Raw genomic sequence first — 19,425 nt, forward strand, 5'->3', positions numbered from 1 at the left:
TGTGTGTCGTCTGTGTTTCTGTGTTTCCGGCATTTCACATTGGAACACCTCATTCACCTTCCTTGTCTTCTCTCCGCCCTCCCTTTTAGGTAAGTTAAAGAGCTGCACCTGAGCCAGCCACTGATTGATTGATTGATTGATTGATTTATTGATTGATTGATTGATTGATTGATGCAGCACAACAGTCAAATAGTGGAGTGGAGTAGGGGAACAGCAAACAGCCAATAAAGCAGCCCGCCCGCTCGCCTGCCCGCCACAATGGACCTACCTGTGTACACTAGATGGATGTGATGGAATGTACTGTCGTCCCTACATTTCAAGAAGAAGTAAGAATTGCAGTTGCAACAAAGCCTTGCTTGCCTACAAAGAGAGCAGCAATTTGGATTTGTTACTATGTTACCTAGAAGAATAACAAACTGTGCAAGGATGGAGGTTGTAGGAGCAAGGAGAAGTTGTCTGTAAAGTTGGTGGATGCCTATTTTCCATTTTGCAGTCCCTTGTCTCCCTCTTGTGGCCTCCTGGAGGCAACTAGCTGTGCAAAAAAAAGACAGCCTGGCGGCCGGCTGTTGCAGTGTTGCCCTCTCAGGCAACACTGAGTGACTGACTGAGCCTCACCGTCTTATATAAAGTTCAGACGGAACTTTGCACGTGTCATAGTGGAGCCCTCAGGATTCCAGAGCCAGCTTTCTGACATCATAATGGGGCCTCAGAGATAAAAGCCTGGGCCCAGGCAGTGTTGGTCAGTGCTGCTCAGCAGGCAGCACTGGACTGGACTGGATTACAGCTGATACAAGGTGTGAAGGAACAAGGGGTGGCTGTGGGCATGCACTTGCTGCCGCTGCCAGTGTTTATCTGCATGGCAGCAGGGCATTTGGGCGTTGCCAGGAAGGCGTTTTTATGTAGATTCCTCCTCTTTCAGCACTGCATTGTGGTGCAAGCAAAAGAAGCAAATCCTGTCTGGCTTCCTCTCCGGCCTTTATTCACCTCCCGTGTAGCTGTGAGTGTGTGAGCCTGCAGGGCCCCATGGAATTGCCTAGAAGTAGGCTGAATCGCTGCAAGGGCTGAACAGCAGTATCGGGCAGGCTCGGGCAACGCGCGGCCCGTTCGGGTTATCGCTTCTCGGCCTTTTGGCTAAGATCAAGTGTAGTATCTGTTCTTATCAGTTTAATATCTGATACGTCCCCTATCTGGGGACCATATATTAAATGGATTTTTAGAACAGGGAGATGGAAATAGAGCTTGCTCTGTCCACTCCACGCATTGACCTGGTATTGCAGTATTTCCAGGACCGGTGCACCCTTTCCTTATGTGTTGACTAAAAGCAGATTCCAAAAGTGTTTTTTGTCTTTGCTATTGTTTCTGTCTTTCTGAAGGGATCTCCCCTTTTAATCCCATTATTTCAACACCTGTTGGACAATGCATGAGTGATAATGAGCTCATTGATTAAATGCAATTAATGAATAGATTGCCACCTCTTGTTGTGTGTCGTCTGTGTTTCTGTGTTTCCGGCATTTCACATTGGAACACCTCATTCACCTTCCTTGTCTTCTCTCCGCCCTCCCTTTTAGGTAAGTTAAAGAGCTGCACCTGAGCCAGCCACTGATTGATTGATTGATTGATTGATTGATTGATTGATTGATTGATTGATTGATTGATTGATTGATTGATGCAGCACAACAGTCAAATAGTGGAGTGGAGTAGGGGAACAGCAAACAGCCAATAAAGCAGCCCGCCCGCTCGCCTGCCCGCCACAATGGACCTACCTGTGTACACTAGATGGATGTGATGGAATGTACTGTCGTCCCTACATTTCAAGAAGAAGTAAGAATTGCAGTTGCAACAAAGCCTTGCTTGCCTACAAAGAGAGCAGCAATTTGGATTTGTTACTATGTTACCTAGAAGAATAACAAACTGTGCAAGGATGGAGGTTGTAGGAGCAAGGAGAAGTTGTCTGTAAAGTTGGTGGATGCCTATTTTCCATTTTGCAGTCCCTTGTCTCCCTCTTGTGGCCTCCTGGAGGCAACTAGCTGTGCAAAAAAAAGACAGCCTGGCGGCCGGCTGTTGCAGTGTTGCCCTCTCAGGCAACACTGAGTGACTGACTGAGCCTCACCGTCTTATATAAAGTTCAGACGGAACTTTGCACGTGTCATAGTGGAGCCCTCAGGATTCCAGAGCCAGCTTTCTGACATCATAATGGGGCCTCAGAGATAAAAGCCTGGGCCCAGGCAGTGTTGGTCAGTGCTGCTCAGCAGGCAGTGGATTACAGCTGATACAAGGTGTGAAGGAACAAGGGGTGGCTGTGGGCATGCACTTGCTGCCGCTGCCAGTGTTTATCTGCATGGCAGCAGGGCATTTGGGCGTTGCCAGGAAGGCGTTTTTATGTAGATTCCTCCTCTTTCAGCACTGCATTGTGGTGCAAGCAAAAGAAGCAAATCCTGTCTGGCTTCCTCTCCGGCCTTTATTCACCTCCCGTGTAGCTGTGAGTGTGTGAGCCTGCAGGGCCCCATGGAATTGCCTAGAAGTAGGCTGAATCGCTGCAAGGGCTGAACAGCAGTATCGGGCAGGCTCGGGCAACGCGCGGCCCGTTCGGGTTATCGCTTCTCGGCCTTTTGGCTAAGATCAAGTGTAGTATCTGTTCTTATCAGTTTAATATCTGATACGTCCCCTATCTGGGGACCATATATTAAATGGATTTTTAGAACAGGGAGATGGAAATAGAGCTTGCTCTGTCCACTCCACGCATTGACCTGGTATTGCAGTATTTCCAGGACCGGTGCACCCTTTCCTTATGTGTTGACTAAAAGCAGATTCCAAAAGTGTTTTTTGTCTTTGCTATTGTTTCTGTCTTTCTGAAGGGATCTCCCCTTTTAATCCCATTATTTCAACACCTGTTGGACAATGCATGAGTGATAATGAGCTCATTGATTAAATGCAATTAATGAATAGATTGCCACCTCTTGTTGTGTGTCGTCTGTGTTTCTGTGTTTCCGGCATTTCACATTGGAACACCTCATTCACCTTCCTTGTCTTCTCTCCGCCCTCCCTTTTAGGTAAGTTAAAGAGCTGCACCTGAGCCAGCCACTGATTGATTGATTGATTGATTGATTGATTGATTGATTGATTGATTGATTGATGCAGCACAACAGTCAAATAGTGGAGTGGAGTAGGGGAACAGCAAACAGCCAATAAAGCAGCCCGCCCGCTCGCCTGCCCGCCACAATGGACCTACCTGTGTACACTAGATGGATGTGATGGAATGTACTGTCGTCCCTACATTTCAAGAAGAAGTAAGAATTGCAGTTGCAACAAAGCCTTGCTTGCCTACAAAGAGAGCAGCAATTTGGATTTGTTACTATGTTACCTAGAAGAATAACAAACTGTGCAAGGATGGAGGTTGTAGGAGCAAGGAGAAGTTGTCTGTAAAGTTGGTGGATGCCTATTTTCCATTTTGCAGTCCCTTGTCTCCCTCTTGTGGCCTCCTGGAGGCAACTAGCTGTGCAAAAAAAAGACAGCCTGGCGGCCGGCTGTTGCAGTGTTGCCCTCTCAGGCAACACTGAGTGACTGACTGAGCCTCACCGTCTTATATAAAGTTCAGACGGAACTTTGCACGTGTCATAGTGGAGCCCTCAGGATTCCAGAGCCAGCTTTCTGACATCATAATGGGGCCTCAGAGATAAAAGCCTGGGCCCAGGCAGTGTTGGTCAGTGCTGCTCAGCAGGCAGCACTGGACTGGACTGGATTACAGCTGATACAAGGTGTGAAGGAACAAGGGGTGGCTGTGGGCATGCACTTGCTGCCGCTGCCAGTGTTTATCTGCATGGCAGCAGGGCATTTGGGCGTTGCCAGGAAGGCGTTTTTATGTAGATTCCTCCTCTTTCAGCACTGCATTGTGGTGCAAGCAAAAGAAGCAAATCCTGTCTGGCTTCCTCTCCGGCCTTTATTCACCTCCCGTGTAGCTGTGAGTGTGTGAGCCTGCAGGGCCCCATGGAATTGCCTAGAAGTAGGCTGAATCGCTGCAAGGGCTGAACAGCAGTATCGGGCAGGCTCGGGCAACGCGCGGCCCGTTCGGGTTATCGCTTCTCGGCCTTTTGGCTAAGATCAAGTGTAGTATCTGTTCTTATCAGTTTAATATCTGATACGTCCCCTATCTGGGGACCATATATTAAATGGATTTTTAGAACAGGGAGATGGAAATAGAGCTTGCTCTGTCCACTCCACGCATTGACCTGGTATTGCAGTATTTCCAGGACCGGTGCACCCTTTCCTTATGTGTTGACTAAAAGCAGATTCCAAAAGTGTTTTTTGTCTTTGCTATTGTTTCTGTCTTTCTGAAGGGATCTCCCCTTTTAATCCCATTATTTCAACACCTGTTGGACAATGCATGAGTGATAATGAGCTCATTGATTAAATGCAATTAATGAATAGATTGCCACCTCTTGTTGTGTGTCGTCTGTGTTTCTGTGTTTCCGGCATTTCACATTGGAACACCTCATTCACCTTCCTTGTCTTCTCTCCGCCCTCCCTTTTAGGTAAGTTAAAGAGCTGCACCTGAGCCAGCCACTGATTGATTGATTGATTGATTGATTGATTGATTGATTGATTGATTGATTGATGCAGCACAACAGTCAAATAGTGGAGTGGAGTAGGGGAACAGCAAACAGCCAATAAAGCAGCCCGCCCGCTCGCCTGCCCGCCACAATGGACCTACCTGTGTACACTAGATGGATGTGATGGAATGTACTGTCGTCCCTACATTTCAAGAAGAAGTAAGAATTGCAGTTGCAACAAAGCCTTGCTTGCCTACAAAGAGAGCAGCAATTTGGATTTGTTACTATGTTACCTAGAAGAATAACAAACTGTGCAAGGATGGAGGTTGTAGGAGCAAGGAGAAGTTGTCTGTAAAGTTGGTGGATGCCTATTTTCCATTTTGCAGTCCCTTGTCTCCCTCTTGTGGCCTCCTGGAGGCAACTAGCTGTGCAAAAAAAAGACAGCCTGGCGGCCGGCTGTTGCAGTGTTGCCCTCTCAGGCAACACTGAGTGACTGACTGAGCCTCACCGTCTTATATAAAGTTCAGACGGAACTTTGCACGTGTCATAGTGGAGCCCTCAGGATTCCAGAGCCAGCTTTCTGACATCATAATGGGGCCTCAGAGATAAAAGCCTGGGCCCAGGCAGTGTTGGTCAGTGCTGCTCAGCAGGCAGCACTGGACTGGACTGGATTACAGCTGATACAAGGTGTGAAGGAACAAGGGGTGGCTGTGGGCATGCACTTGCTGCCGCTGCCAGTGTTTATCTGCATGGCAGCAGGGCATTTGGGCGTTGCCAGGAAGGCGTTTTTATGTAGATTCCTCCTCTTTCAGCACTGCATTGTGGTGCAAGCAAAAGAAGCAAATCCTGTCTGGCTTCCTCTCCGGCCTTTATTCACCTCCCGTGTAGCTGTGAGTGTGTGAGCCTGCAGGGCCCCATGGAATTGCCTAGAAGTAGGCTGAATCGCTGCAAGGGCTGAACAGCAGTATCGGGCAGGCTCGGGCAACGCGCGGCCCGTTCGGGTTATCGCTTCTCGGCCTTTTGGCTAAGATCAAGTGTAGTATCTGTTCTTATCAGTTTAATATCTGATACGTCCCCTATCTGGGGACCATATATTAAATGGATTTTTAGAACAGGGAGATGGAAATAGAGCTTGCTCTGTCCACTCCACGCATTGACCTGGTATTGCAGTATTTCCAGGACCGGTGCACCCTTTCCTTATGTGTTGACTAAAAGCAGATTCCAAAAGTGTTTTTTGTCTTTGCTATTGTTTCTGTCTTTCTGAAGGGATCTCCCCTTTTAATCCCATTATTTCAACACCTGTTGGACAATGCATGAGTGATAATGAGCTCATTGATTAAATGCAATTAATGAATAGATTGCCACCTCTTGTTGTGTGTCGTCTGTGTTTCTGTGTTTCCGGCATTTCACATTGGAACACCTCATTCACCTTCCTTGTCTTCTCTCCGCCCTCCCTTTTAGGTAAGTTAAAGAGCTGCACCTGAGCCAGCCACTTGATTGATTGATTGATTGATTGATTGATTGATTGATTGATTGATGCAGCACAACAGTCAAATAGTGGAGTGGAGTAGGGGAACAGCAAACAGCCAATAAAGCAGCCCGCCCGCTCGCCTGCCCGCCACAATGGACCTACCTGTGTACACTAGATGGATGTGATGGAATGTACTGTCGTCCCTACATTTCAAGAAGAAGTAAGAATTGCAGTTGCAACAAAGCCTTGCTTGCCTACAAAGAGAGCAGCAATTTGGATTTGTTACTATGTTACCTAGAAGAATAACAAACTGTGCAAGGATGGAGGTTGTAGGAGCAAGGAGAAGTTGTCTGTAAAGTTGGTGGATGCCTATTTTCCATTTTGCAGTCCCTTGTCTCCCTCTTGTGGCCTCCTGGAGGCAACTAGCTGTGCAAAAAAAAGACAGCCTGGCGGCCGGCTGTTGCAGTGTTGCCCTCTCAGGCAACACTGAGTGACTGACTGAGCCTCACCGTCTTATATAAAGTTCAGACGGAACTTTGCACGTGTCATAGTGGAGCCCTCAGGATTCCAGAGCCAGCTTTCTGACATCATAATGGGGCCTCAGAGATAAAAGCCTGGGCCCAGGCAGTGTTGGTCAGTGCTGCTCAGCAGGCAGCACTGGACTGGACTGGATTACAGCTGATACAAGGTGTGAAGGAACAAGGGGTGGCTGTGGGCATGCACTTGCTGCCGCTGCCAGTGTTTATCTGCATGGCAGCAGGGCATTTGGGCGTTGCCAGGAAGGCGTTTTTATGTAGATTCCTCCTCTTTCAGCACTGCATTGTGGTGCAAGCAAAAGAAGCAAATCCTGTCTGGCTTCCTCTCCGGCCTTTATTCACCTCCCGTGTAGCTGTGAGTGTGTGAGCCTGCAGGGCCCCATGGAATTGCCTAGAAGTAGGCTGAATCGCTGCAAGGGCTGAACAGCAGTATCGGGCAGGCTCGGGCAACGCGCGGCCCGTTCGGGTTATCGCTTCTCGGCCTTTTGGCTAAGATCAAGTGTAGTATCTGTTCTTATCAGTTTAATATCTGATACGTCCCCTATCTGGGGACCATATATTAAATGGATTTTTAGAACAGGGAGATGGAAATAGAGCTTGCTCTGTCCACTCCACGCATTGACCTGGTATTGCAGTATTTCCAGGACCGGTGCACCCTTTCCTTATGTGTTGACTAAAAGCAGATTCCAAAAGTGTTTTTTGTCTTTGCTATTGTTTCTGTCTTTCTGAAGGGATCTCCCCTTTTAATCCCATTATTTCAACACCTGTTGGACAATGCATGAGTGATAATGAGCTCATTGATTAAATGCAATTAATGAATAGATTGCCACCTCTTGTTGTGTGTCGTCTGTGTTTCTGTGTTTCCGGCATTTCACATTGGAACACCTCATTCACCTTCCTTGTCTTCTCTCCGCCCTCCCTTTTAGGTAAGTTAAAGAGCTGCACCTGAGCCAGCCACTGATTGATTGATTGATTGATTGATTGATTGATTGATTGATTGATTGATTGATTGATGCAGCACAACAGTCAAATAGTGGAGTGGAGTAGGGGAACAGCAAACAGCCAATAAAGCAGCCCGCCCGCTCGCCTGCCCGCCACAATGGACCTACCTGTGTACACTAGATGGATGTGATGGAATGTACTGTCGTCCCTACATTTCAAGAAGAAGTAAGAATTGCAGTTGCAACAAAGCCTTGCTTGCCTACAAAGAGAGCAGCAATTTGGATTTGTTACTATGTTACCTAGAAGAATAACAAACTGTGCAAGGATGGAGGTTGTAGGAGCAAGGAGAAGTTGTCTGTAAAGTTGGTGGATGCCTATTTTCCATTTTGCAGTCCCTTGTCTCCCTCTTGTGGCCTCCTGGAGGCAACTAGCTGTGCAAAAAAAAGACAGCCTGGCGGCCGGCTGTTGCAGTGTTGCCCTCTCAGGCAACACTGAGTGACTGACTGAGCCTCACCGTCTTATATAAAGTTCAGACGGAACTTTGCACGTGTCATAGTGGAGCCCTCAGGATTCCAGAGCCAGCTTTCTGACATCATAATGGGGCCTCAGAGATAAAAGCCTGGGCCCAGGCAGTGTTGGTCAGTGCTGCTCAGCAGGCAGCACTGGACTGGACTGGATTACAGCTGATACAAGGTGTGAAGGAACAAGGGGTGGCTGTGGGCATGCACTTGCTGCCGCTGCCAGTGTTTATCTGCATGGCAGCAGGGCATTTGGGCGTTGCCAGGAAGGCGTTTTTATGTAGATTCCTCCTCTTTCAGCACTGCATTGTGGTGCAAGCAAAAGAAGCAAATCCTGTCTGGCTTCCTCTCCGGCCTTTATTCACCTCCCGTGTAGCTGTGAGTGTGTGAGCCTGCAGGGCCCCATGGAATTGCCTAGAAGTAGGCTGAATCGCTGCAAGGGCTGAACAGCAGTATCGGGCAGGCTCGGGCAACGCGCGGCCCGTTCGGGTTATCGCTTCTCGGCCTTTTGGCTAAGATCAAGTGTAGTATCTGTTCTTATCAGTTTAATATCTGATACGTCCCCTATCTGGGGACCATATATTAAATGGATTTTTAGAACAGGGAGATGGAAATAGAGCTTGCTCTGTCCACTCCACGCATTGACCTGGTATTGCAGTATTTCCAGGACCGGTGCACCCTTTCCTTATGTGTTGACTAAAAGCAGATTCCAAAAGTGTTTTTTGTCTTTGCTATTGTTTCTGTCTTTCTGAAGGGATCTCCCCTTTTAATCCCATTATTTCAACACCTGTTGGACAATGCATGAGTGATAATGAGCTCATTGATTAAATGCAATTAATGAATAGATTGCCACCTCTTGTTGTGTGTCGTCTGTGTTTCTGTGTTTCCGGCATTTCACATTGGAACACCTCATTCACCTTCCTTGTCTTCTCTCCGCCCTCCCTTTTAGGTAAGTTAAAGAGCTGCACCTGAGCCAGCCACTGATTGATTGATTGATTGATTGATTGATTGATTGATGCAGCACAACAGTCAAATAGTGGAGTGGAGTAGGGGAACAGCAAACAGCCAATAAAGCAGCCCGCCCGCTCGCCTGCCCGCCACAATGGACCTACCTGTGTACACTAGATGGATGTGATAGAATGTACTGTCGTCCCTACATTTCAAGAAGAAGTAAGAATTGCAGTTGCAACAAAGCCTTGCTTGCCTACAAAGAGAGCAGCAATTTGGATTTGTTACTATGTTACCTAGAAGAATAACAAACTGTGCAAGGATGGAGGTTGTAGGAGCAAGGAGAAGTTGTCTGTAAAGTTGGTGGATGCCTATTTTCCATTTTGCAGTCCCTTGTCTCCCTCTTGTGGCCTCCTGGAGGCAACTAGCTGTGCAAAAAAAAGACAGCCTGGCGGCCGGCTGTTGCAGTGTTGCCCTCTCAGGCAACACTGAGTGACTGACTGAGCCTCACCGTCTTATATAAAGTTCAGACGGAACTTTGCACGTGTCATAGTGGAGCCCTCAGGATTCCAGAGCCAGCTTTCTGACATCATAATGGGGCCTCAGAGATAAAAGCCTGGGCCCAGGCAGTGTTGGTCAGTGCTGCTCAGCAGGCAGCACTGGACTGGACTGGATTACAGCTGATACAAGGTGTGAAGGAACAAGGGGTGGCTGTGGGCATGCACTTGCTGCCGCTGCCAGTGTTTATCTGCATGGCAGCAGGGCATTTGGGCGTTGCCAGGAAGGCGTTTTTATGTAGATTCCTCCTCTTTCAGCACTGCATTGTGGTGCAAGCAAAAGAAGCAAATCCTGTCTGGCTTCCTCTCCGGCCTTTATTCACCTCCCGTGTAGCTGTGAGTGTGTGAGCCTGCAGGGCCCCATGGAATTGCCTAGAAGTAGGCTGAATCGCTGCAAGGGCTGAACAGCAGTATCGGGCAGGCTCGGGCAACGCGCGGCCCGTTCGGGTTATCGCTTCTCGGCCTTTTGGCTAAGATCAAGTGTAGTATCTGTTCTTATCAGTTTAATATCTGATACGTCCCCTATCTGGGGACCATATATTAAATGGATTTTTAGAACAGGGAGATGGAAATAGAGCTTGCTCTGTCCACTCCACGCATTGACCTGGTATTGCAGTATTTCCATGACCTGCCTAAGTAGAGTCGTGTGTTAGTGCACCTTCCCTTATCCCTACCAATCCCTTCACCCCCACCTTTAGGAAAAGACACGTGACACCGAGGTTGGATGTGAAATGGCCACAGCAGCCGTTTTATTAATTTCACAGTTTTAAAACCAAATTAAATCCGAAACATTCGGATAACTAATTAGGAATCCACCAGAGAATTCCTCCTAATAATTCACATGACCCAACATGGGTCAGAATCATAAATAACAATTTAACGTTAACATTAGACCGAGCAGGGGCAGTCCTTGAAGCCATTTTAGATATTCCTTTTTTACACACCTCGAGTTAGCCATCTGCAAACCACCAATTACCTCCAGCCGTAAACCAGCTCGGAGGCACCACTGACCTCTGCAGATGGCTCCAACCACCAGAAGTCCACTTCAAGGGGATAACACCCGATGAAGCCTTCAAGTGCTATACCGACCACTAGAAGTCCACTTCAAAGGGATAACACCCGACCACACTCATAAACAGAATTAATAAAGACCACAAGGGATAACACCAAATGGGAGGGAGGGTGGGAGCTTACTTGTGTGAGTGTTACTTCTCCCGCTGCTTCCGGCTCACTGCCGAAAAACAGCGGGAAGCTCCGTAACGGCCCCCTAACTCCTCCCTGTCCCTCCTCCACCTCTAACTTTCCCTACGAAGTTAACCCTTTCCCTCCTAGGGCTGTCATGGAGGCTTCCCTCCTAAGCCCTGCAGGCTGCGTCCAGCCTCGTCTTGACCTGCCTAAGTAGAGTCGTGTGTTAGTGCACCTTCCCTTATCCCTACCAATCCCTTCACCCCCACCTTTAGGAAAAGACACGTGACACCGAGGTTGGATGTGAAATGGCCACAGCAGCCGTTTTATTAATTTCACAGTTTTAAAACCAAATTAAATCCGAAACATTCGGATAACTAATTAGGAATCCACCAGAGAATTCCTCCTAATAATTCACATGACCCAACATGGGTCAGAATCATAAATAACAATTTAACGTTAACATTAGACCGAGCAGGGGCAGTCCTTGAAGCCATTTTAGATATTCCTTTTTTACACACCTCGAGTTAGCCATCTGCAAACCACCAATTACCTCCAGCCGTAAACCAGCTCGGAGGCACCACTGACCTCTGCAGATGGCTCCAACCACCAGAAGTCCACTTCAAGGGGATAACACCCGATGAAGCCTTCAAGTGCTATACCGACCACTAGAAGTCCACTTCAAAGGGATAACACCCGATGAAGCCTTCGAGTGATATACCTTCCACCAGAAGACCACTTCAAAGGGATAACACCCGATGAAGTCTTCAACCATGTACCTTTTTTGGGGGACGCATACCCCCGATGCGACCCCCCCACCAATTTTGTACTGACTGGCCTCAAGGACTCCCCCCGCCACAGCGAAACAGGCCTTGACCACCTTAAGCCTGTGAGTTCCGCCACACCACCACCGCCCTTTCAATTCCTTCTGCTATTGCCAAGCTCCACAGATCAATCCCAACCTCGGTCAAATGAACCCCATCGCTCCTCCAGTAGTTCCCCACTCCTGACTCCAAGTCCCTGTGCCGAACACAAATGCCCCCGTTTTTGGCTACAAATCGGGACACCGCGCGATTAACCTTAATGCGAGCCTTATTGACTCTTTCCACTGACCTAGCCAGCCGCCAATGTTTTCTTGGGACAATGTCCGACCACACAATTACCAACCTGGGATAAGAAACCCACAAACACAACATATCGTGTTTAATATCCCGCACCAACTCACGAAAAGGGCGGACACCCAAATCGTTCCCACCCACGTGCAAGACCAAGATCTCCGGGACCCTATCAAGCCGGGCATATGTCTGGAATTCCGCTAACACCCTACTCCACGACATACCTCTAAATCCCAGCCAATGCAAAACCGCATCCTGTCGCGGAATGCGCAACTGGCGACCGTCCGGGCGGACGTCCGCCCTCAAAGCCCCCCAATGCACGTAAGAGTGGCCCAGCAACCACACCAAACACGGAGGCGGATCTGAAACGGAAAAGCAAGTTAAATACCACCACACAAAACATTCTTATAAGTGCAAACGGCAAAACTCATAACAGATGGGGGCGGACATAAGACCTAAATCTGTTGGACTCCCAACGACCGATGCGCCGCACCCCCTCATCATCCAACCCCCAGCGCCCTGCTTCCGTTGCTGCGCCAATCCTGAAGGAATGAGATGAGTACGCGTCCGCCGCAACACCGACCGCCGCCAAGCATTTTTTGAATACAGCTCTAAATTGAAATCTAGACAAAAATAACCCGTCCTCGTGACATAGCAATGGCAACTCCGGAGACCCCACTTGTGGCTTAAAACCCTGCCTGCACGCCACCGGGCACATAGCCGAACCCGGGAGAGCGAACAACACTATCAGCTTCCCCTTTCCTAATTGGTCAGTCTTTGACCGACGCAACCATACCTCCAACCGATCTGTATATAGGCTCACGTCTCTCAGTCTCAACCCCCCAGCTTGCTTGGTACTCGGCGAAACCAACTCGCCGATTCTAAATGCCCCAAAGAACGCCAAAGAAAAAGCTAACCGAAACAACCTCATCTCGGCCGAAGAACGACAGACCGATGCTAATGATCCGCCCAAAGAGCTCAGCAGAGAAAACGACACAGGCCTTCTACGATCCGCCTCGACCCTACCTCGGCGCAAACCCTTCAAAGCCTGCCCCACTAAGAATTCCTTAGACACATCCCTAAAGCCCCGTAACTTGAAACCAAACGCCACCGCCGACATGAAGCGGTTAACCTTTGCCAATGAAAACCCCGCCTCCCAGGCGTCCCCTAACCAGTACAAAAGTGCCACCAACCTGTCTCTATCCGTGTTGACATCACCCAACTCTCTTACCCACTCCTCCCACTGCCTCCAGCAAGCAGAATAAGCACTCCACGTTGAGCGCGCCAAAGACCTTTTCACCAATCGTTCTACGGGACCGAGACCAGATCCCAAAGATGTTCCGGGCAGACCAAACCGAGACGTTCCGCTCCCGGTGCCAATTGCCGAAACCGGTCCCACTGCGAGCGAGAAAGAGCATCAGCGATACAATTCCGTACCCCCGGCACGTGCACCGCCACCACCCACGCGTTCAATGACAAGCACACCAACACTAAATGTCGCAACAACTGAATTACCGGAGGAGAGGACGCCGTGATGTTGTTAATGGCCAGCACCACCCCCATGTTGTCGCAGTAAAAACGAACCTTCTTATCCCTGAGCCTGTCCCCCCAGATGGTCGCCGCAACCACGATGGGGAACAGCTCGAGCAGGGCCAGATTCCGCGTGAGTCCACTGGACACCCAGCTAGCCGGCCATTGACCCGCGCACCACGGACCCCCCCCATAAGCTCCAAAACCGCCCGCTCCAGCTGCATCCGTAAAAATATTCAAATCACTCGTATCCTGCGCTGGAGCCATCCATAGCGACCGACCGTTATACTGGCCCAAGAAGTCATCCCATACCTGCAAATCAGCCCGATGCTCCTCCTTGAGCCGTACGAAGTGATGTGCCGCACGCACTCCCGCCGTAGCCGCCGCCAACCGTCTACCGAACACCCTCCCCATTGGCATAATCCGGCAGGCGAAATTCAACTTCCCCAGCAACGACTGAATCTCCCGCAGCGTAATTTTTTTTAACTTGCAAGCCCGACGTACCTCCTGACTCAAAGCCCCCAACTTATCCATCGGAAGACGACACTCCATAGCCACCGAATCTATCTCAATTCCCAAAAAACAAATCGTCGTTACCGGGCCCTCAGTCTTTTCTGGCGCCAAAGGGATCCCAAAATCCCTCGCAACCTTCTGCAGTGCGTGAAGCAGATTACCGCAAACGGGCAAACCCCCCGGGCCGACGCACAAGAAATCGTCTAAGTAATGTATCAACGAATCGACCCCGGCTACACCCTTCGTCACCCACTCCACGAAGCTACTAAAAGCCTCGAAGTACGCGCAAGAAAGGGAACACCCCATCGGAAGGCACCGATCCACGTAAAAAGCCCCATTCCAAAAACAACCCAACAGCCGTTGGCTTTCTGGATGAACTGGCAACAACCTGAACGCCGCCTCGATGTCGGTTTTTGCGAGCAGCGCGCCTGGACCCGCAGCACGAACTAACCCCACCGCTTTATCGAATGAGGTATACACTACGGAGCACAACTCATGATCAATCCCGTCATTTACCGACAAACCCTTGGGAAACGATAAGTGCTGAATCAACCGGAATTTTTGGGGCTCGCGCTTTGGAACAATACCCAATGGGGACACGACTAAATCCTTTATTGGCGGATCAATAAAAGGCCCCGCCATGCGGCCTAACGAAACTTCTTTAAACAACTTTTTTGACACGACCTCAGCATGCAAGTAGGCCGATTTAAGGTTCCTCCGCGTAACCGGGACCTCATAAGGAGGCGGAGGAATAATAAAACCAACACTAAACCCTTCGTAAAGCAACTTCGCCGCAGCCCTATCCGGATACTCATTTAGATAGGGGGCCATCCTTTCCACCCTCACCGGTGACAACCCCTTGACCAGCCGAGGAGGACTGGTTCCCTGACCTCTTTTTTCGCATACATTTTGCCGCCCCATGGGATGCACCATTACACTCCGAACACACGTGCTTGAACTTGCACGTGGCCCCAAACTTACACTGGCCATCGTTGAATTGCCAGCAGAATCCCAACTTTGCCCCACCGCCCTGTCCGACCTGACTGGACTGGCCCCCTTGGCCAACGCTCCCGGGAAAGGGCTGCCTAACCGGAGCCGTGACCCTTAACCAGAGAGCAATATCCTTCTGGTCCCACTGAATCGCCGGCCGAACCGCTTTTCGCTGACGGAATTGCTCATCGTATCTGAGCCAAGCCTGCCCCCCGTACACCCGATGAGCCTCCCCAATGGCGTCAAAATAACAAAACAACGCCGAACAATTTTCCGGCGCCTTTTCTCCTATTACACTGGCTAAGATGGCGAACGCCTGCGACCAATTAACGAACGTCTGCGGGATAAGCCTATACCGCCGACGCTCCTCCTCGTCCTTCTTGCTCTCATCCCGCTTGCTCCTATCCAAATTGAATTTAGCAAGCGGCAGAAGAGAAAAAATCTCAACGTATTCGTCCTTCCAAATACGCTCACGCACCTCCTGCTTTAAGTGCGCCCCCAACGGACCTTCAAAGCAAACATACACCTCCCCGCGAGCACGATCATCAATACGCACCCGATCGCCGTCTTTTTGGGCCTCGGTCTGTACCGACACCGCGACCGCCTCCGTAGCCGCCATTACGGGACGCGCCTGTAACAGTCCCACTTCCCTGGGGCCTTCCCAAACTACCGCCGGGGACACCTCCGTAACTACTGGCGCCGCCGCCCTATCTAGACGCCCGACCAGCTCCCGCAAGCAACCCACCAAGTCCGCTAGACCCGCGCCGTCGCGCCCGCCCGCGCCACTACCGGCCACCGATGCGACGCTAGCAGCCCCCCTGCCGACACCCGACATAAAAATCGCTGGATACGACAAAGATGGAGTTATGCACTCACCGGGCTGCACAGGCGCTGTGTTCCCGTCAGCCGGACCATCCTGCCCTCGCCGATACACGTCTATTTCACCGTCTTCCAGCTCCTCTCTCGCCGACGACTGGCCATCCCACCGACATCTCCGAACCGGGGATGATGACGCGCTGGCAGATGGGCCGGCAACCTGCCGCCCGACCGCTGGAATCCAAACTTCCGACCGGACCTGTTGCCTCGACGTCGCTGCAGGTCTAGGCGTCCGTCTCGACGATCCTGATGAAGCCTGCCCCCTGGCCGGAGCATCACCAGGCGGGGCGGCCGTAACCAGTCTTCCCGATCTTGCATCTGATGGGGGGGGGGTGACAGGGAGCCCGGCCTGCGACTCCCTGAGAACCGCCGGACCCCGTCGCGGCCTGGGATTCCTGCCAGGACGCAGGGCCTGGGAAGGGACGGTCCTCCCAGCTGCCTGGCCTGCAGCGTCCATATTAGGGCTCCCCCTGCGACGCCGTGTCCGCGGGACCACCTCAGGGCTGAGGCGTTCTGGAGGTCGGGACCGCCGGGAGCGACGGGCAGACCCGGCCTGAGTCGCCGTCACCCCCGGCGACGCTCTCTGCCTCCTCTGAGCAGGAGCGGGTGTTGTAGACTCCCCCCCCGCCGCCATATTACTGCCAGGAAGGGGGCCGGGGGAGGGGAGCCTGTCCCCCACTGCAACAGACCTCATATGCCGTGCCTGACGTGGCGAATCGGCGTCGGGGATCATTGTAAGTGCAGCCACGGTCTCCTCCAACCAACCGGGACCGTGGTGCACAGCAGCGGCACGCAGCCGCGCAAGAATCTCAGCCTCAGACATGCAGTACAGAGCGGGGCAACGGGAGCTTACTTGTGTGAGTGTTACTTCTCCCGCTGCTTCCGGCTCACTGCCGAAAAACAGCGGGAAGCTCCGTAACGGCCCCCTAACTCCTCCCTGTCCCTCCTCCACCTCTAACTTTCCCTACGAAGTTAACCCTTTCCCTCCTAGGGCTGTCATGGAGGCTTCCCTCCTAAGCCCTGCAGGCTGCGTCCAGCCTCGTCTGGACCGGTGCACCCTTTCCTTATGTGTTGACTAAAAGCAGATTCCAAAAGTGTTTTTTGTCTTTGCTATTGTTTCTGTCTTTCTGAAGGGATCTCCCCTTTTAATCCCATTATTTCAACACCTGTTGGACAATGCATGAGTGATAATGAGCTCATTGATTAAATGCAATTAATGAATAGATTGCCACCTCTTGTTGTGTGTCGTCTGTGTTTCTGTGTTTCCGGCATTTCACATTGGAACACCTCATTCACCTTCCTTGTCTTCTCTCCGCCCTCCCTTTTAGGTAAGTTAAAGAGCTGCACCTGAGCCAGCCACTGATTGATTGATTGATTGATTGATTGATTGATTGATTGATTGATTGATTGATTGATGCAGCACAACAGTCAAATAGTGGAGTGGAGTAGGGGAACAGCAAACAGCCAATAAAGCAGCCCGCCCGCTCGCCTGCCCGCCACAATGGACCTACCTGTGTACACTAGATGGATGTGATGGAATGTACTGTCGTCCCTACATTTCAAGAAGAAGTAAGAATTGCAGTTGCAACAAAGCCTTGCTTGCCTACAAAGAGAGCAGCAATTTGGATTTGTTACTATGTTACCTAGAAGAATAACAAACTGTGCAAGGATGGAGGTTGTAGGAGCAAGGAGAAGTTGTCTGTAAAGTTGGTGGATGCCTATTTTCCATTTTGCAGTCCCTTGTCTCCCTCTTGTGGCCTCCTGGAGGCAACTAGCTGTGCAAAAAAAAGACAGCCTGGCGGCCGGCTGTTGCAGTGTTGCCCTCTCAGGCAACACTGAGTGACTGACTGAGCCTCACCGTCTTATATAAAGTTCAGACGGAACTTTGCACGTGTCATAGTGGAGCCCTCAGGATTCCAGAGCCAGCTTTCTGACATCATAATGGGGCCTCAGAGATAAAAGCCTGGGCCCAGGCAGTGTTGGTCAGTGCTGCTCAGCAGGCAGCACTGGACTGGACTGGATTACAGCTGATACAAGGTGTGAAGGAACAAGGGGTGGCTGTGGGCATGCACTTGCTGCCGCTGCCAGTGTTTATCTGCATGGCAGCAGGGCATTTGGGCGTTGCCAGGAAGGCGTTTTTATGTAGATTCCTCCTCTTTCAGCACTGCATTGTGGTGCAAGCAAAAGAAGCAAATCCTGTCTGGCTTCCTCTCCGGCCTTTATTCACCTCCCGTGTAGCTGTGAGTGTGTGAGCCTGCAGGGCCCCATGGAATTGCCTAGAAGTAGGCTGAATCGCTGCAAGGGCTGAACAGCAGTATCGGGCAGGCTCGGGCAACGCGCGGCCCGTTCGGGTTATCGCTTCTCGGCCTTTTGGCTAAGATCAAGTGTAGTATCTGTTCTTATCAGTTTAATATCTGATACGTCCCCTATCTGGGGACCATATATTAAATGGATTTTTAGAACAGGGAGATGGAAATAGAGCTTGCTCTGTCCACTCCACGCATTGACCTGGTATTGCAGTATTTCCAGGACCGGTGCACCCTTTCCTTATGTGTTGACTAAAAGCAGATTCCAAAAGTGTTTTTTGTCTTTGCTATTGTTTCTGTCTTTCTGAAGGGATCTCCCCTTTTAATCCCATTATTTCAACACCTGTTGGACAATGCATGAGTGATAATGAGCTCATTGATTAAATGCAATTAATGAATAGATTGCCACCTCTTGTTGTGTGTCGTCTGTGTTTCTGTGTTTCCGGCATTTCACATTGGAACACCTCATTCACCTTCCTTGTCTTCTCTCCGCCCTCCCTTTTAGGTAAGTTAAAGAGCTGCACCTGAGCCAGCCACTGATTGATTGATTGATTGATTGATTGATTGATTGATTGATTGATTGATTGATGCAGCACAACAGTCAAATAGTGGAGTGGAGTAGGGGAACAGCAAACAGCCAATAAAGCAGCCCGCCCGCTCGCCTGCCCGCCACAATGGACCTACCTGTGTACACTAGATGGATGTGATGGAATGTACTGTCGTCCCTACATTTCAAGAAGAAGTAAGAATTGCAGTTGCAACAAAGCCTTGCTTGCCTACAAAGAGAGCAGCAATTTGGATTTGTTACTATGTTACCTAGAAGAATAACAAACTGTGCAAGGATGGAGGTTGTAGGAGCAAGGAGAAGTTGTCTGTAAAGTTGGTGGATGCCTATTTTCCATTTTGCAGTCCCTTGTCTCCCTCTTGTGGCCTCCTGGAGGCAACTAGCTGTGCAAAAAAAAGACAGCCTGGCGGCCGGCTGTTGCAGTGTTGCCCTCTCAGGCAACACTGAGTGACTGACTGAGCCTCACCGTCTTATATAAAGTTCAGACGGAACTTTGCACGTGTCATAGTGGAGCCCTCAGGATTCCAGAGCCAGCTTTCTGACATCATAATGGGGCCTCAGAGATAAAAGCCTGGGCCCAGGCAGTGTTGGTCAGTGCTGCTCAGCAGGCAGCACTGGACTGGACTGGATTACAGCTGATACAAGGTGTGAAGGAACAAGGGGTGGCTGTGGGCATGCACTTGCTGCCGCTGCCAGTGTTTATCTGCATGGCAGCAGGGCATTTGGGCGTTGCCAGGAAGGCGTTTTTATGTAGATTCCTCCTCTTTCAGCACTGCATTGTGGTGCAAGCAAAAGAAGCAAATCCTGTCTGGCTTCCTCTCCGGCC

General features: G+C 50.3%; 8 non-coding genes across 8 annotated transcripts; all 8 read left to right on the forward strand.

Moving 5' to 3' along the window:
- The first annotated feature begins 1,111 nt into the window (after positions 1-1,111).
- LOC142693893 (U2 spliceosomal RNA) lies at positions 1,112-1,302 on the forward strand. Its single transcript, XR_012862184.1, has one exon. It is a non-coding gene; the product is annotated as a U2 spliceosomal RNA (small nuclear RNA).
- Positions 1,303-2,593: 1,291 nt separating this feature from the next.
- On the forward strand, positions 2,594-2,784 carry LOC142693894 (U2 spliceosomal RNA). Its single transcript, XR_012862185.1, has one exon. It is a non-coding gene; the product is annotated as a U2 spliceosomal RNA (small nuclear RNA).
- Positions 2,785-4,072: 1,288 nt separating this feature from the next.
- LOC142693895 (U2 spliceosomal RNA) lies at positions 4,073-4,263 on the forward strand. Its single transcript, XR_012862186.1, has one exon. It is a non-coding gene; the product is annotated as a U2 spliceosomal RNA (small nuclear RNA).
- A 1,288-nt stretch (positions 4,264-5,551) lies between these two features.
- Positions 5,552-5,742, forward strand: LOC142693897 (U2 spliceosomal RNA). Its single transcript, XR_012862188.1, has one exon. It is a non-coding gene; the product is annotated as a U2 spliceosomal RNA (small nuclear RNA).
- Positions 5,743-7,023: 1,281 nt separating this feature from the next.
- Positions 7,024-7,214, forward strand: LOC142693898 (U2 spliceosomal RNA). The gene has a single exon (XR_012862189.1). It is a non-coding gene; the product is annotated as a U2 spliceosomal RNA (small nuclear RNA).
- A 1,292-nt stretch (positions 7,215-8,506) lies between these two features.
- Positions 8,507-8,697, forward strand: LOC142693900 (U2 spliceosomal RNA). Its single transcript, XR_012862190.1, has one exon. It is a non-coding gene; the product is annotated as a U2 spliceosomal RNA (small nuclear RNA).
- Positions 8,698-9,969: 1,272 nt separating this feature from the next.
- Positions 9,970-10,160, forward strand: LOC142693840 (U2 spliceosomal RNA). The gene has a single exon (XR_012862140.1). It is a non-coding gene; the product is annotated as a U2 spliceosomal RNA (small nuclear RNA).
- Positions 10,161-18,082: 7,922 nt separating this feature from the next.
- Positions 18,083-18,273, forward strand: LOC142693901 (U2 spliceosomal RNA). The gene has a single exon (XR_012862191.1). It is a non-coding gene; the product is annotated as a U2 spliceosomal RNA (small nuclear RNA).
- The last annotated feature ends 1,152 nt before the right edge of the window (positions 18,274-19,425 follow it).

This window comes from Rhinoderma darwinii, assembly GCF_050947455.1.
Source record: "Rhinoderma darwinii isolate aRhiDar2 chromosome 5 unlocalized genomic scaffold, aRhiDar2.hap1 SUPER_5_unloc_45, whole genome shotgun sequence".
In the NCBI taxonomy this organism is placed as follows: Eukaryota; Metazoa; Chordata; class Amphibia; order Anura; family Rhinodermatidae; genus Rhinoderma; species Rhinoderma darwinii.